The following is a 17083-nucleotide window of genomic DNA, read 5'->3' on the forward strand; positions in this document are numbered from 1 at the left end:
TTAAATTAGTTTGGATGTTTTTCAAAAACCTAAAACCAAAAAACCATCTGATCTAGCAATACCATTCCACCACTTCTAGATCTATACCCAAGAGAATCAAAGTCAGTATGCTACAGAGATCACAGCCCAATTCACAATAGTCAAATTATGAAATCAAATTAGATGTTCATCAACATACCTATGAAGAAAATGTGATGTGTGTACATATATGTGTATACACACAATGGATTATTATACAGCCATGAAGAATGAAACCATGAAGAAAGAAATCCAACTAGAGACATGGCTCAGTTTGTAGACAGCTTGTCTAACATACATGAAGCCCTAGTTCCATCCCAAGCATGGAGCATGGTATAAGCTGGACATGGCCTATAATGGAGACAGGGGAGTGCGAGTTCCAGGTAGTAGACAGTGATGACTCAGAAGATAAAGCACTTGCAGGAGAGTCTGACTATCTAAGCTGGGTTCTTAGAATCCACATAAAGTGAAGGGAAAGAAGGGTTCCACAAAGCTCTACTCTGACTTCCACACGTGTGTCTTCACCCTCCCCACATATGCACATTACATATATGCACAATTTAAAAAAAAATAAAAACAAAAAAAAAACCTTTAATATCTATTGTTTTCCATGGTTGGCATTTTCTTTGGGCTGCCAACCAGTTCCCAAATAAACACATGGAGACTTATTATTATGAATTCCAAGCTTTACCTTAGGCTTCTACCACTAGCTCTTTTAACGTATTTTAACTTGTTTCTATTCTTCTACATTTTGCCTCAGGGTTTTTTTTTTTTTACCTTTCTTTCATTCTGTATGTCCTACTTTCCTGTTTCCTCCATGTCTGGCTGGCCCCTGCATTTCCATCATCTCCTTTTCTTTCTTCCTTTCTTCCAAGCCTAAATTCCTTCTCCTACTTACTCTCCCTGCCCATAAGTCCCGGCTACACCTTCTCCCTTGCTATTGGCCATTCAGCTTTTTATTAGACAAATCAGGTGCCTTGGACAGGCAAGGTACAATAGCAACACATCTTTACACATTAAACAAATGTAACACATCTTTACACATTAAACAAATGCAACACATCTTTACACATTAAACAAATGTAACACATCTTTACACATTAAACAAATGTAACACATCTTTACACATTAAACAAATGTAACACATCTTTACACATTAAACAAATGTAACACATCTTTACACATTAAACAAATGTAACACATCTTTACACATTAAACAAATATTCCACAACAGTTGTCACCTTCTGCTGCCCCACAGAGTTCCCACCTCATCTCCGAATAACTATCACCCATGGGGGAAAAAGACTTTAACAAAATTCTAGAACACAAAAGAGTCTAAAATATTCAAAATGCCTTCTACGTTTGACTAAAATATTAAAATTATGTCCAACTCTTTTAAATGCCTCATTATGTAGCCTGGCAGCCCGGAACTTACTATGTATCAAGTTGGCCTTGAACTATGAGAAATCTTCCTACCTCTGTCTCTGATACAGCCTGATCTACAAGAGCTAGTTCCAAGATAGGTCCCAAAGCTACAGAGAAACCTTGCCTTGAAAAACCATAAAAAAAAAAAAAGGAAAAATTCTAATTTACAAAGCTCTACTCACCACAACATGATGCACAGCTGCAGCACCACTTGAAGACAGAATAAGACAATATTTATCACTACAAATACTTAATACTTTAGTTTTATTATGTGTTGAATAAACCTGCAATAACAGTAAATAAACAAAATGAAACTAACTTGGGTTTATCTTGAATGTCCGTGTTAGTAGCAATGTGCCTTTAATGAGGAAAAAAAAGGATCTAGTATGGTCGTGTAAACTGACAATGTCAGTGCTCAGGAGGCTGAGGTAGGAGGATGACAAATTCAAGCCCAGCCTCACACACACTAGTACCCTGACCAAAAACAGAGTAGCGCTAAATGAAGAAACCTTGGCTACCTTTGAAGCATTTGATGCAACGTTAAGATTTATTTTTATTTATGTATATGTGTATGTGTGCCTTTATGAATCTGCATGTACCACATCCATGCAGGCACCCATGGAGGCCAAAAGAGGGCATCAGATTCACTGGGACTGGAGTTACTGATAGCTCTAAGTCACCTGAGATGGATTCTAAGAACCAAACTCAGGTCCTTTGCAAAAAGCTCTTTAATGGCTGAGCCACCTCTCCAGACCCCTGGAAGTCTTTTGGTTTTTTTTTTTATTTTTTAAGTTTTATTTTTATTTGTCTGCATGCCTACATGTACAAAGGCATGTCACATGCCCCATCACACACACACACACACACACACACACAATAAATAAAATTTAATAATAACAAAAGAAAACATTTACAACTCTTTAGTCCTCTGAAAACATGTAATTACTCAACTCCTAAATCCTTAATTCTGTAAAATCTTCTTACTCTCCATCCATGATTAGATATTTGGACTTTACAAATACAGAATTAAATACTAAACAACTAAGAAAAGCACTGTGTATAGCATATGTATATATATTTATGTAAGCCAATAAAGTTACTAGTTTTCAATTAATTCGGAAATGAGTAAAAGGTGATGACACTTAGCCTGACAGCTAGGGTAAATCACTAACCATGCCTTTCAAGAAGCTGAGGCTCATGTACAACTTTAACTTACTATGGTTATAGTTCTGGACAGCACGCTTTAACTTAGGCCAACATTGGGAACATAGGCGACTATAATATGACACTCCATGAGCCATCTATCTCAATTCAATGAGATCCCTAGCTTCTGGACCTTTGCTTCTTTAGCAAATTCCATCTATTACCTTGATGTCACAACTAAATATGTCTCAATGCTTCTAAAGAAAAAGCAGTTGGTTCTCACTGCTCTGCTAGGCATCTCCAGTTTCCCAAGGGAGGTAAACAAGTCCTGGTGCACAGGAATCTGAGGCCTCTATTTACATTCCTGCCATAAGTGTTTTTAAAATTTCACTTTCTCAAAAGAAAATTCTGATACATTACACCATGGATAAACCTTGAGAACACTATAAATGAAATACAGTAATCACAAAAGGACAAATACTGTATGATCCTGCTTATAAGAGATACCCAGGGTAGTCAAAATCAAAGGTAGACATTACAGAGGTGGTACCACAGCTGAGAGGAGAGGAAAATGGAGTCACTATTGATTATCTTTTCACTTTTATTCTTAATTGTTTTTATTGAGCTATACATTTTTCTTCGCTCCCCTCCCTTCCTGCCCAATCATTCACTTCTAGTTCACTTTTAAGAGATGAAGAGATGGACGAAGGCAAGAGCTGCATTAAAATTATGAACATATTTAAGTTAGAATGGTTAAAATTATAAAATTCCGGTCATACTTTATCTCTAATTTTTTTAAAATTTAAATAATAATAAAAATGCACCTGGGACTGGAAAGATGGCTCAGCAATTACAAGCACTTGCTGCTCCTGCAAAAGAGCTAAGCTTGGTTCCCAGCATCCACAAGGCAGCTCAGACCTGCCTTTAACTATATAGGTCTAGTGGATCCAATGCCTTCTGACCTCTCGGGGCTCTTACATGCACATGGTACATTTACATATACTCAGGCACAGAGCATCAACATAAAATGATAAGATTGCTAATGTATCTCTTAATTCTTTTCATGCTCTAGACAGGATATGTTAAGTGAACCTGTATGGTTACCATCTAATTATCCCAAGGCTGTTTCACAAAGACATGAGTAAAACCAATCAAAATGCTTTCTTGAAATTATGTCTGTAAACTGCTATACATTATTTTTAATAAGAGAAATTGTGTGTACATGATGTGTGTTTGAGTTTTGTGGAGTGATAAGTGAGTATGACTATGTATGCAGGCAACAGGAACTGTTGTTTCTCAGATGCTGCCCACCTTGTTTGTTAAGACAGGGTTACTCGCTGGCCTGGATCTCCAAGTAAGCCAGGCTGACTAGCCAGTCACCTCCAGGGATCTACCTGTCTTAGCAGCCCCAGTGCTGACTGACCCATACATCTAGCTTTTTAATATGGGTTCTAGGAACCAAACTCAGGTCCTTATTCTTGCAAGACAAGCACTTTATTGACGAGTTACTAAGTAAGTACTCCCCAGAAATAATCATTAAGAACACTGGCAGAAACTAAGAGCAGGGGCGGGCGGTGGTGGCGCACTCCTTTAATCCCAGCACTTGGGAGGCAGAGGCAGGCGAATCTCTGAGTTCAAGACCAGCCTGGTCTACAAGAGCTAGTTCCAGGACAGGCTCCAAAACCACAGAGAAACCCTGTCTCGAAAGAAAAAAAAAAAAAAGAAAGAAAGAAACTAAGAGCAGAAGAGCACTAAATATAAGTACTAAGCTAATGCGAAACGATATTAAAACCAAACAGCAACTCATAGACAGCTTTACCACTGAGGCCACTACAGATACATTTCAAAAACCCCTGGGGTGCGGAGAGGGAGATGAGAGATTGCTCAGCAGTTAAGATGAATTACTTGTTGCTCTTACAGAAGACCAGGGCTCGATTCCTAGCACCCACAGGTGGCTCACAACCACCCATAATTCCAGCTCCAGAAGCTCAGAAACCCTCTTCTGAATTTCTCCAGCACCAGGCAGGCATGTGATGCATATACACATGCAGGCAAAACATTCACACACATAAAATAAATAAATCTAAAAAAAGTTCTAACCACTCAAGATATAAAAACATTAATTTTGACGTCAAGCAAAATATTTGTTGCTTAAGTAGCTTTAAACTTTAAACATCAAAAAGTAAAATAAAAACAATTGTACATCAGGAAGAAAACTTTTTGAGCTATTTAAATAACTGCTAAATAACTTATTTCATTTACCTTATACTGTCATTCCATGTGTGTAACACCTAACTGCCAGAATGACTAACTTGGCTGTCAACTCTACTACAACTAGAATCAACTAAAACCCAAGCAGCTGGGCATGCCTGTAAGAGATTTTCTTAATTGGAACATTCAGGTAGGAAGACCTACCCTACATCTGGGCCACACCTTCTGGCGGCAGCCCACATAAAAGGACCTACAATAAATAAGAAAGCTTTTGCGCCAGAAGGTGGTGGCTGTGAGGTCAGCCTGGTCTACAGAGTGAGTTACAGAAAAACCTGTCTTGGGAAAAAAAACGGAAGCTTTTGCTTTTGGCCTGCTCATGCTGGGGCATTCTTTCGATGACATCAGAACCTACTTCTTTGAGATTCCAACACAAACTGAAAACCACCAACTCTATAGGAATCCTCTGGGACTCCAGCACCAGATTGGATCTGCTGAGATAGCCAGTCTTGAGAACTGAAAAACTACCAGACTCTTGGCCTATCAGGCCTAACAGTTGGGGGAGACTACCCAGATCATAGCCTGTAAGCAACTCTAATAAATCTCTCATTCATTCATACATATGTGTGTATGTGTGTGCTTTTTTTATGCTTATCAACTCTGTTCCTTTTGAAAATACTGACTAATACAACTACTAACAAACCATGTTTCATCTTTCAGTTCCCAGCACCTACACTGGGGCAGCTCACAACTGCCTGTAATTCCAGCTCCAAGAGGGTCCAAAGCCTCTGGATTCTGAGGGCATCAGCCTCATCCATGTGCATATTTTCACATGCACACACATGTATAATTTAAGATAATAAAAATAAATCTTTAAAAAGATGCTCTCTAAATATTACCTCATCCCAAAACCCAAATCTCCCCACAAAGCACATACTCTTTAACTACTCTATCTACCCAAAACTAGTTCAGCAATTAACTTCTTCCTATACTAAGCAAAGCATTAAAAAGGAACTAATCCACGAGAAATGCGGCACAGTGTCTAGTTCATTAAAGTTTATCTACAAAGTTCACATCATCTCACAGAATATGGACGAGGAGCTGGAAAGACGGCTCACTGGTTAAGAATGAGTACAGGTCCTAGCACTCATGTGAGGTGGCTAACATTCACCTGTAACTCCAGCTGCAGGGAACCCAACACTCTGGCCTCCTCGGGTACTGTAATTCATGTACATATCATACATACACACCTATACCACACATGACATACAAAATTAAAATTAAGTATCTCCAACAAAAACAGACTGAATTTCTACTTTTAAAAAAGTCCTGCTGGGAGGCAGTGGGGCAACCCTTTGATCCCAGCACTAAGCAGGCAGAGGCAAGTGGATATCTGTGAGTTTGAGGCTAGTCTGGTTTACAGATCAAGTTCCTGGACAGCCAAGTCTACACAGAGAAACTCTGTCTCAAAAAACAAACAAAAAACAAACAAAAAAGTCCTGAAAGATTACCTAAAGACAGAGAGAGCTTAATGAAGTTTGACATTTTTTTGTGTGTGGTAGTTTTTGCCGTTATTCAGGTTAATTTGATATTATACTGAACTTGTTTACTTTGTTTTGTGAGTTGTTTTTGTTTTTTTTACAAAGTCTCTCTATTATGTAGCACTGGCTGTTCAGAAACACTGTAGGCCAGGCTGGCCTTGAACTCAAAGAGATCCACCTGCCTCTGTTGCCTGACTGTTGAGGAAAAGGCATGTGCCACCACACCCAGTCTCTGACACTGGATTTATTTTGGTTGAATTATAATTACTAAATATCTTTATTCATTCTATATCTTTTTTTAAAAATATTTATTTATTTACTTACTTATTTATTATGTATACAATGTTCTGTCTTTGTGTGCCCTGCAGGCCAGAAGAGGGCACCAGATCTCATTACAGATGGTTGGGAGCCACCATGTGGTTTCTGGGAATTGAACTCAGGACCTTTGGAAGAGAGCAGGCAATGCTCTTAACCGCTGAGCCATCTCTCCAGCCCCTCTTCTATAATATCTTGACTTTCCGTTTACATATTTTAATTTTATATCTCTTAAAACATAACTATAATCTTCACATCCAATTTAGTAAATTTTCTTTAACAATAGCATGTTCCATTGCATTTTTATGGCTATAAATACAACTGTTAGATCTCACTGTGACAGGATAAAAACACAAGGAAATTTTGGAAATAAAAAGGGAAAGGAGCCTCTCATCTAGGAGTCCGCCAGAGGTTCTTGCCAATGGAGAAGCAAGAATTTTAGCAAAACTACCAACATCTGTTGTGAACCTCCTAACATAGAAATATACTCCTTTCATATGCAGATACTTTATGCTAAAATAGAAATAAACTTGGTTTAAGGTCTAAATACCCATGGATAGGGCCTCATTCCTTGTTTGCTAGGACTGTATCACACTACATAGCCTATGGTTGGTTCTGAATTCACAATCCTCTTGCCTCAGCAACCCCGTACTAGGATTACATGGCCTTTGCCTCCCAAGTCTGAGACTAAAGGCATGTGCCACCACTGAGTCTGAATATGGTTTTATTAGCATCCCTTTGAATAAAAACAGACTAGAAGAAAAATTATCCACATATCCTCAGTACTTCGTTATTAGAAAAGGTGTGCACTGTGCAGGGAGCCGCATTTCTGACATTTCATGACAGCAACTTACTGCACGTGTCAGTTCCTTTTCTAATGCTCTGCTTAGGACAGAAAAAGGCTAATGACTAAACTGACTTGGAGTACAGAGTACTCAAAGAGTATCTGCTTTAGGGAAAGATTGGGTTTGTTTGGGATGAGTGGGATTTAGAGAAAGTGTTTTTAAAGACCCTTGTTAAAGCTTCTGCAGTGGGCTGACGAGATGCCTTAGTGGGGGGGGGGGCAGATTCATGAGCTGGAGAGATGACTCATGTTAAGAGCACTGGCTGCTCTTCCAGAGGACTTAGCTTCAATTCCTAGCACCCACATGGCAGCTTACAACTGTCAATAACTCTAGTTCTGACCCCATGAGTACCAGGCACTCATGCTATGCATGGACACATACATAGGCAAAACACATGATAAAAATAAAATGTATTTTAAGCCAGACAGTGGTGGCACATGCCTTTAGTCCCAGATTTGGTAGGCAAAGGCAGGTTTATCTCCATGAGTTCAAGGCCAGGCTGGTCTACAAAGCAAGTTCCAGGACATCCAGGAATGTTACAGAGAGAAACCCTATCTTGAACCTATCATGAAAAAACAAAATGAAACAAATTTTATTGTAAAAACACTTTAAAAAGTCAGGTGGTGGTGGTGCACACCTTTAATCCAGCACTCAGAAGACAAAGGCAGGTGAACTCTGTGAGTTCGATGCCAGCCTAATCTGTAAGAGATAGTTTCAGGACAGCTAGTGATGTTACAGAGAAACCTATCTGGGGGGGGAGGGGGAGACAGACCTCTTAAAAGGGGGGAGGGTAATCTGCAATCCTGGCGTTCCTGTAGTGAAGTGGGAGGGAAGTAGAGACAAGAGACCAATATGCAGTGCAGCAGCACAAAAAGCAAGAAACCCTCCCCCGCCCAGAAAACAGGCAGAAAGGACTGGAGAGACTATGGCTCAGCAGGTAAAAGTACTTGCTGTTCTGTTTTTCTTGACAGAGGACAGGGGTTCACAAAGTGGCTTGAAACCATCTGTAACTTCAGTTCCAGGGACTCTGACACCCCCTCTTCTGTCCTCACAGGCACTAGGCCAGTGTTACACGTACCTATATGGAAGCAAGCACTCATTCATGTAGAATCAGATAAACACATTTAAAAACAAAAACCCAAAATGGAACAAGTGAACAAACATGCCATGCCCACAATCATACAAAAATAAATGAAAACCTTTATTAAAAAAAAAAAAAACAGTTTTCTGGTTTTCTTTTTAATTTTTATATACAGTGGTGTTTGACCAGCGAAGTTTTTGTACTGGAGTCAGATCCACTGGAACTTGAGTTACAGACAGTTGTGAGCTGCCATGTGGGTGTTGGGAATTAAACCCAGGTCCTCTGGAAGAGGAGCCACCTGCCTCTGCCCCCTGAGTGCTGGGGTTATCGCTCTTCAGGACCACACACACACAGAATCTATGTAGAACAGGCCCATTCCACCACTCTTGGTCCACTTCTTTATTTTTCTTTTTTCTTTTTCTTTTTTTTTTTAAAGACAGGGTTTCTCTGTGTAACAGTCCTGGTTGCTGTCCTGAAAATCACTCTGTAGACCAGGCTGGCTTTGAACTCACAGAAATCCACCTGCCTCTGCCTCCCAAGCACTGGGATTTAAAGGCGTGTAGCACCACCACCTGGAAGAGAACTTCTGCAGTAAAATCTACATTTGTTTTCTTTTAATAACTTGTTTTTATTCCTATCCTTACTCTCACTTTTGAAAACTTTAAACACGGATTTCCAGCAACCTAACTACATCCTTTCTATTTTTAACCATTTCCAGTGGGGCTAGCATCACCTGAAGAACGGCAGCGGCCTAACAAAGCCCACTCCCTGAAGTCTAATGGCTCAAAGCCTCCTGGGAAAACACGATCCCCAGACACTTTAACCAATCTAACAACTACGCACATAGAAAAAGCTGTCTGCAAACACAAAACACACAAGTTGGAAAAAAATTGGATCTCCCTAAGAGAAAACACTCTGCCATGTACCTTTCTAAATTTCACTGAAATTGTTATAAAATGTTATGGGTCAAATAATGCCATAAAGTCTGTTTACTTTTTTTTTTTTTTTTTTTTTTTTTTGGTTTTTTGAGACAGGGTTTCTCTGTAGCTTTGGAGCCTGTCCTGGAACTAGCTCTGTAGACCAGGCTGGTCTCAAACTCACAGAGATCCGCCTGCCTCTGCCTCCCAAGTGCTGGGATTAAAGGTGGCGTTGTTTACATTTTTTAAATGGAAATGTTTAACATAACAATATTTAGCATTCAGAAATGCCTTTATAAATAATATTCTGTGCTTGTCACTTCATGTGAATATAACAAGGCCATTATAAAAGGTCAATGAAGTTTGGTTCATTTATCTTTTCTAGTTATTAAAGTCAAATGACATCTGCTACTACACCACACTTCTAAGGCAGAGCTGGTCTAGTTACCACCATGAAAGCAAAGGTCACCCTACAAATGTGCGGGCAGGCAAAGACTTTTGCACTTCGGTGGCTGTTCGGTTTATTTAGTACACGGTTCGGTTTGGTGTTTTGAGACAGGGTTTTATGTAGTCCATAATGGCCTAAAACTCACTGAGTAGCAGAGGATAACTTTGAAGTTTTAACCCTTCTGCTTCCCAAATGCTGGGACTGTAGGCCTATCTCACCATGCCCTGTTGGCAAAGCACTGTTTTTATCTGTTTATTTAAAATCTCTGTGTACTTGTGAGCAATAAAGGGGAAAACCATGGTTCCCAAAGAAACAAACATTTAAGAGAAGAAACACCCTTTTGTATTTTCTGTTTCTTATCTATGCCTTCAATTGCAACCCAAAGATTCAGCAGTTTTCACACACAAAAAAAAGCCAAGATTTCAAAAAAATAAAAATCAAGTAGTTCATTAATGATGGCTAAATCACCAGGTACTCTATTAGTTCATGTCGCTATAAACTTTGAGTTAAATGACCAAATTCAAATCAGTTGCTGGCCCATCAACTAGCTGATTAGACAGGGAATTATTTAGAGAGAAGCCATTTCTCTCTCTCCCTCCCTCCCTCCCTCCCTCCCTTTCTCTCATACACACACCTTTGAACTTTGTGGAGTAGTCAACATAAATCTCTAAGATGGGCAGTAAACCACTCCCACTTTCTATCACACAGACTTGGGGGGGGCACAACACGATGCAGACCTTTGCAAGACACTAACAAGATAAGCATTCACTTAGAACCTAATTTGCCTCCTGTAGAAACAAAGGGAACAAAGATATATTAAAAGATATTTGGGAGATACAGGCAAATTATTGCAGCACTTATCTAAATTTCAACCTTTTGCATAGGGTTATAAAAAATGGCTTAAATCAAAGAAACTAAAAAAAAAAAAAAACACTGCACCGACATATTTTTATTTATGTCTTGCTTTTACTGTTGGACTTTTAATGATTTGATAAACCAGGTGTACATCCTCCATGCATAAATCAAGTTAACTGCTGTCATTTAGAAGGTTGTTAAATCTTTATACCCATATTATTAATTCACTGGACTTTAAAAAAATCAATTCTCATTCAATTTTCTTTGCAAATTCTATGCTTTAAGGAATTAACTCACCTACTGATTGACACCTTAAACTCTAACTTGTTGAGAAAATCCATGGTTCTTCCTTCAAACCTATTCTCTACAGATATATCTGTATCCCCAAATGGGCAGTGATACAATAATGTAACTTCAACTGTGAACATAAAAACTCCCAGAAACACAATTCAAACACACCAAATCCTACTCAGCTAAAATGTCCTTCAGACCACAAAGATCAAAGGTCAGAATACTAAGACACTGTAGATACTGGAAAGGCCTACAGCATTACAAAAACACAGCATCATAACTAAACTGCCCCCAACACCAAGGTCACATACGGGCTATTTTTCAGTTATTAATACTGCCCCTTTCACATTCTAAGAGATCTTGCTATGAGGGAAAATTCACTGGCTGGGATAGAAGAATGGTGGTTGTCTTGGGGAAGGGGCAGGTGTTTACTTAATTCCAGGAAACCCTTTGGGGGTGGGGGCTGAAAATCTTCCATTTATTAATGTGTATGTGGCCATCAGGACATACGTAAGCAAAACAAAGCTGCACTGTCCTCTTAGGACTTTACTGTTAAAAGGCAATTTTTTATTTTTAAAACACTTTAAAATTTTTATTTATGTGCATTAGTGTTTTGCTTGCATATATGTCTGTGTGAGGGTGTTGAGTCCCCTAGAACTGGAGCTACAGACAGTTGTGAGCCACATGGGTGCTGGGAATTGAACTCGGGTCCTCCGGAAGAACAGTCAGTGAGTGGTCTTAACCGCTGAGCAATCCAGCCCCCAAAAGCTAATTTCTTAAGTGGATTGAAAGGCCATCTCTAAATGCCCATGTCCAAATAAAATTCACAAAATTATCCTGGCTATAGCTAACAAGATGGCTTTTCCAATCTACTTTTATAAAGACACATATCGTGAGGGCTTTCGAAACGCTTAAATCCCATTTTAAGAAGTCTCCAAATCTTAGAACCAAAAGATTGGTGATCTACTTATCCTACTTTTGCAAACAAGGAAAATCAAATCTCCACTGGGTAGAAACCTATCCCAAGATAAGGTAGCCTGTCAACAATGTAATAACACAACCGTTTCCCCTCTAGCTCCAACTGGCCGCTATGTTCGTGACGTTGCAAACAAATCTGAACTCTGAATCTACCTGTGGCCTAGAAACGCTCAACATCTGCCACGAGTTAACAGGCCCCAATATGGATTTATGAAAACACATTCATCTTCCACCCTATCAAGACAGCTGACAAGCCAACAGTTACATGCTCAGGCATTTTGCTTCAGATGAAATAAAGTTAAGCATGGCATCTTAAAAATCGTGATTCGGGAGAGGACATACGCAGATATTGACAAAATGCATCTCACTTCCTTCAAATCCTTTTGATGAATACAGGACTCACCAGACACCACTGTGGTCATTAACGGCTTTGAGTGACCCGCCGGGAAGAGCTCCCACCAAGTAAAAAAGCCCTACTAGAGACAGAAGCGTCCCAGCCCACTCTGGGCGCACAGCAAGCTCTAGGGGTGACCTGGGCTTGACAGCTTAGTGCGAGACCCCACGCGAACAGCTGGCGTCTTGGGAAAAACTTAACACGACGTCCATCCTTTCCGCGGGAATTTATTTCTCATCTCACAAGGCTTTTCTGCTCCGCAAACAGCAGGCCTTGCTTCGCAGGACGCTCGGCTCGTCCCTCCAGTCGTCTTTACGGCGAACAAAACAAGACTCGGGAACAGAAATCGAAACGGTCACGGACCTGCCGAGTGGCCTCGGGACGCTGACCACGGGTCCGCGCGGGGGGTCGGGCGGCGGCGCCTCTCGATCCGCAGCGCCGGGGAGGCCGGAGCCACCGGTTGCGGCGGAGGCAAAGACGCTCGGCCACCGCGCGGCTGCTGCCTGGGCCCTGCGAAGTTGAGCGGCCGCGCGGGCTGCGGGTTCGCGCCCCGCCCGGAGCGAGCCCGGGGGGGGGGGGCGGGTCCGCGGGGGCTCGGCGGGAGGGCGCTCGACGGGGAGCTGGGGACGGGGAGACCGGAGCCCGCAACTTGGGCGCCCGATGCTGCCACCCGGCCACTTCGGCCTCCCGCGCCCAGCTGTGTACCGACGCGCGCCGCTCGCCGGTCCCCTCGCCCCGGGCCACCAGCCTCCGCCGCGGCCGCGAGGTGCCCGGGCGCGTCCCCGTAGCCCCGGCGGCCGGCGCGCCGAACCTCGGGACCGCGCCAGGCCGCGCGCCGGCGCCGCGTTACCCCCCGCCGTACCCCCGCCCCACAAGCCGCCGCCGCCCGTTGGCGCCTCCAGCCGCGCGGACGCCCCCCGCCGGGTCCCGGCGGTTCCCGCTGGCAAAGTTGCTCGGCCTCTCTGGGACAGAGCCGCACCGCCCCTCAGGCCGCCGCCCGCGCGGGAAGGCCCAGCCGGTCGCGCCGCTTTTTTACCTGACGGAGTTTTCGCGCGCGCGCTCGCTCGCTCGCTCTCCCTCCCCTCTGGCTCGCTCGCTCGTTTTCTTTCTTTCCTTTTTTTTTTTTTTTTTTTCTTTGCGCTCGCCCGCGCGGGGCGCCTTTTCCGCTCGCGCCGCCCGCCTGCTCGCGCCCTCCTTCCTGCTGGGCCCGGCAGAGCGGGGCGGCCGGCAGCTCTCCCCGCCCCCCCTGCACCCGCGCTCCGGCGGAGGCGGCGGCGCCGCTCCGCGCTCCGACTCATTCCAATATGGCATGGACGCAGAGCGCATGCGCCCGCGCCCCCCACCCCCCCCGCCCCCCAGCTCCGCGATCCTCCGGGCGACCCGCTCCCCTCGCCTCTAGCGTGGGGCGCTCACGGCCCGACCTCCCCGCTGCCGCCACCGCCGGCTCGCGGGACTGGAGCTGCACGGGAGAGGAGGCGTCCGCGGGCCTGGGTCCATTGCTCTGGTCGCGTCCCCAGCCGGCACGTCGCCGAGGACGCCCGCGAGGCCGGGGCGGCGCGCCGTGGGCCTCTGATCCCCGACGGCGCCGTGAACTGAGCGCGGTCGGGAGCGTAGCTCTCGGGATGCAGAGGCGCGTCCTGGCCCCTGCTTGGGTTTTTGGAGAGAAAGACCTCACCTTGGCTTCTGGGCAGAGCGGCTTGGCGGGACCCGAAGTCCCTGATCCGTCCATCCCGGGCGTAGCGCGCCACTGTAGCCCGCACGTGACCACCTCGAGCAAGATGGCATTAGCAGAGAGGCAGCGGCTCGGCAGGTCCCCAATGGGCGCGTGCCGCTGCCGAAAGGGCTGCGCCCGCCGCCCCGGCCACATCGGCAACCTCGCGTGTCCCTCTGAGACCTAGCAGGGCACTCTAGTGCTTACTTAGCTCTATCAAATGTGACTCGAGCACCTCGGCTTACCAGGTGTCCAGGCTTGCTCTGGAGGCACAGGGTGACCTAAGATCTCCAGAGATCAGTCTCGAATCCGGAGGTGCCCACGGGCAGTTCGGTTCGGCGACTCAACCCTCCACTGCAAGCACAGGTGTCAGTAGGACGCACACACACCTGCTCCAGAAAGTTCCCTCAGAAGGGAAACCCAGCACTCGTGAGACCAGACTCTCCAGCCCTAGATGGTCAGTCAGGGATCCTGCCTCTGAGCAAAGAGGCGCCCACACAGACACGCACCCCACACACAATGTCTTGGGAGCTTTACACTAGGCATCATTCTGGTTTTGGCCACCTTAGGAAAAACCCATATTACAAAATCCAGATGATTTTTTTTTTTTGTAAGTACCACTGAAAAGACAAGGTAACAAGAAAAGAATGTAGAAAGAATATCCGTTTCTACACAATTGGACGTTCCCAAACAAAACCTTCTGCATAGATACTTCTGCATGCTTGCAAGCACACATTTTCTTTTATTTTCTACTTTCACTAACATGTTTTGTTTGCATGATCATTTTTAATGTATGCATTTCCTACATTTTTTGTTTTATTTCGTTGCGGTTATCTGCTTGCATATCCTTGAGTTCTACACGTGGGTATTAATTTCTAGGAGTGGAGAAGTTTTCAGTTGAGAAGCTGCGAATGGCCCTGTATTGCCCCACTTGTTCTCATCAGCCAGGAACAGCTTAAGGAATTTAATGTATGTTTCTAAATACTGAGTGACATCTTTTCTCCCCTACATTAATAATGGCTATATTAATAATCTTCAGCTATCAAGATTACCTTATTTGACATTTCTTGAATAACTAAACACTCAAAATGTCCCCATTTGCTCTCTATATTTCCCCTTCTGTGAATGACCTGTGGTTCATATCCATTGTCTTGAGGAGCTGAATCTCTTCTAACTTTACACACGCCTTTTTTTTTCTGTTAAAGATGTTTTGCTTTTGTTTTTGATGCAAATATTGCCCAGCCTGATGTTCCTTTTCGTTTTAGTTTACAGTTCATTTGTCATTCTAGTCCTCTGGTTGTTGTTGTTGTTGTTATTTGCTTGTTTGGATGCTGACAGTGAGCTTTTATGTAACCCACCTGCTAGCTTGTATAATTTATTTGAATATTTTGTTATTTTATGATCACCTGTCCAACTTTATTTCTGCTGTATTTGGGAGTAAAATGTGGATTTAATTCACCTCTATCACAATGGTTATTGTTTGTACAGTCTCCATTTATTAAATAATTATCATCTTGTTCTTTGCTTAGCAAAACCTACTTGTTTGCTACACTTTTGCTTTCAGCTTGTGTATTTCAGAATCCTCCATTTCCTCCCATACACCTTGGTTTCAGTAAATACTGTATAGTTATAAATATTGGTTCTTTGAAAAATAAGTTTTTACATCTGACGGGGGTCAGTTCTTCTTGAATAGCACTGGTTTACATACCCATACACATTCTAGGGTAATTAGATGAGGGTTTTTTTTTTTGTTTTTTTTTTTTTGTTTTTTTTTTTTTTTTGGTTTTTCGAGACAGGGTTTCTCTGTGGCTTTGGAGCCTGTCCTGGAACTAGCTCTGTAGACCAGGCTGGTCTCGAACTCACAGAGATCCGCCTGCCTCTGCCTCCCGAGTGCTGGGATTAAAGGCGTAGATGAGGGTTAAGAGCACTGCTTGTGAGGGCCAGAGAGGTGGCTCACAGTTAACAGTGCATATTGCCCTTGCAGGGGACCGACAGTTCAGTTCCCAGCACCCATATGGAGTTCACAGCTGCCTATGCTTGAGTGCCAGGTTATCCAGTGCCTCAGCACTTACACTCGTGCCCACATAGAGACACATAATTACAAGTAAAATAAATCTAAAAAGAAAAAACATGGGCTTGGAGGATAAACCAGGTTCAACACCGTGCAGCCCTGTGACCTTGGCAAGTTACTGCCCCAGGCCTTACAGTTTGGGTCTGTAAATGGGGATCAAGTAACACAATCTCACAAGCTCACTGGTTGGCACTCAGTAAATCCTTAATGTTGGCTACTGCTGGCAATCATGTTTTCTGTTTCAGAGAAGTATATGTATGAAAATGTAACAATGAAACCCATTTCTCTGTACTCTAACACTGATGATGATGATGATGATGATGATGATGATGATGATAGCTAAAGGTATCAATACTAAGGTTGGAGCTGGGAGTGATGCTATATGGCCTGTAGGCCCAGCACCTGGGAGACTCCAGAAAAGTAGTCCAATCCCGATGGCACAGACCTTTAATCCTAGAACTCAGGAGGCAAAGACAGGCAGATCTCTGTTAATTCAAAGCCAGGCTGGTCTATATAGCAAGTTCCAGATCAGCCAGGGCTAGCTACATAGGCCCTGTCTCCATACATACACAGAGAGAGAGAGAGAGAGAGAGAGAGAGAGAGAGAGAGAGAGAGAGAGAGAGAGTTACAACTGACATGGAGTTACATTAATCTAGGAACTTACTTCTTTTTTTTTGTTTGTTTGTTTTTGTTTTTGGAGGCAGGGTATCTCTAGCTGTCCTGGAACTCACTCTGTAGAGCAGGCTGGCCTCGAACCCAGAGATCCACCTGCCTTTGCCTCCCTAAGTGCTGGGGTTAAAGGTATGCACTACCACCACCCGGCTGAACTTATTTCAACAGAT

At 43.3% G+C, this 17083-nt stretch overlaps 1 protein-coding gene across 5 annotated transcripts in view; it reads right to left on the reverse strand.

Annotated features, from left to right (window-relative positions):
* The window catches only part of Sfmbt1 (Scm like with four mbt domains 1), a 118023-nt gene extending 103842 nt beyond the window's left edge, over positions 1-14181 (reverse strand). For 3 of the 5 annotated variants that reach the window (XM_057769831.1, XM_057769826.1, XM_057769827.1), the window contains exon 1: positions 13496-13680. The gene's annotated coding sequence lies outside the window, so the exon portion shown is untranslated. Of the gene's footprint in view, positions 1-12468; positions 12637-13495; positions 13681-14134 lie in introns of those variants that run through there. The other 2 variants (XM_057769830.1, XM_057769829.1) reach the window with 2 other exon arrangements.
* Positions 14182-17083: the final 2902 nt, after the last annotated feature.

This window comes from Chionomys nivalis, chromosome 5, assembly GCF_950005125.1.
Source record: "Chionomys nivalis chromosome 5, mChiNiv1.1, whole genome shotgun sequence".
Lineage (NCBI taxonomy): Eukaryota > Metazoa > Chordata > Mammalia > Rodentia > Cricetidae > Chionomys > Chionomys nivalis.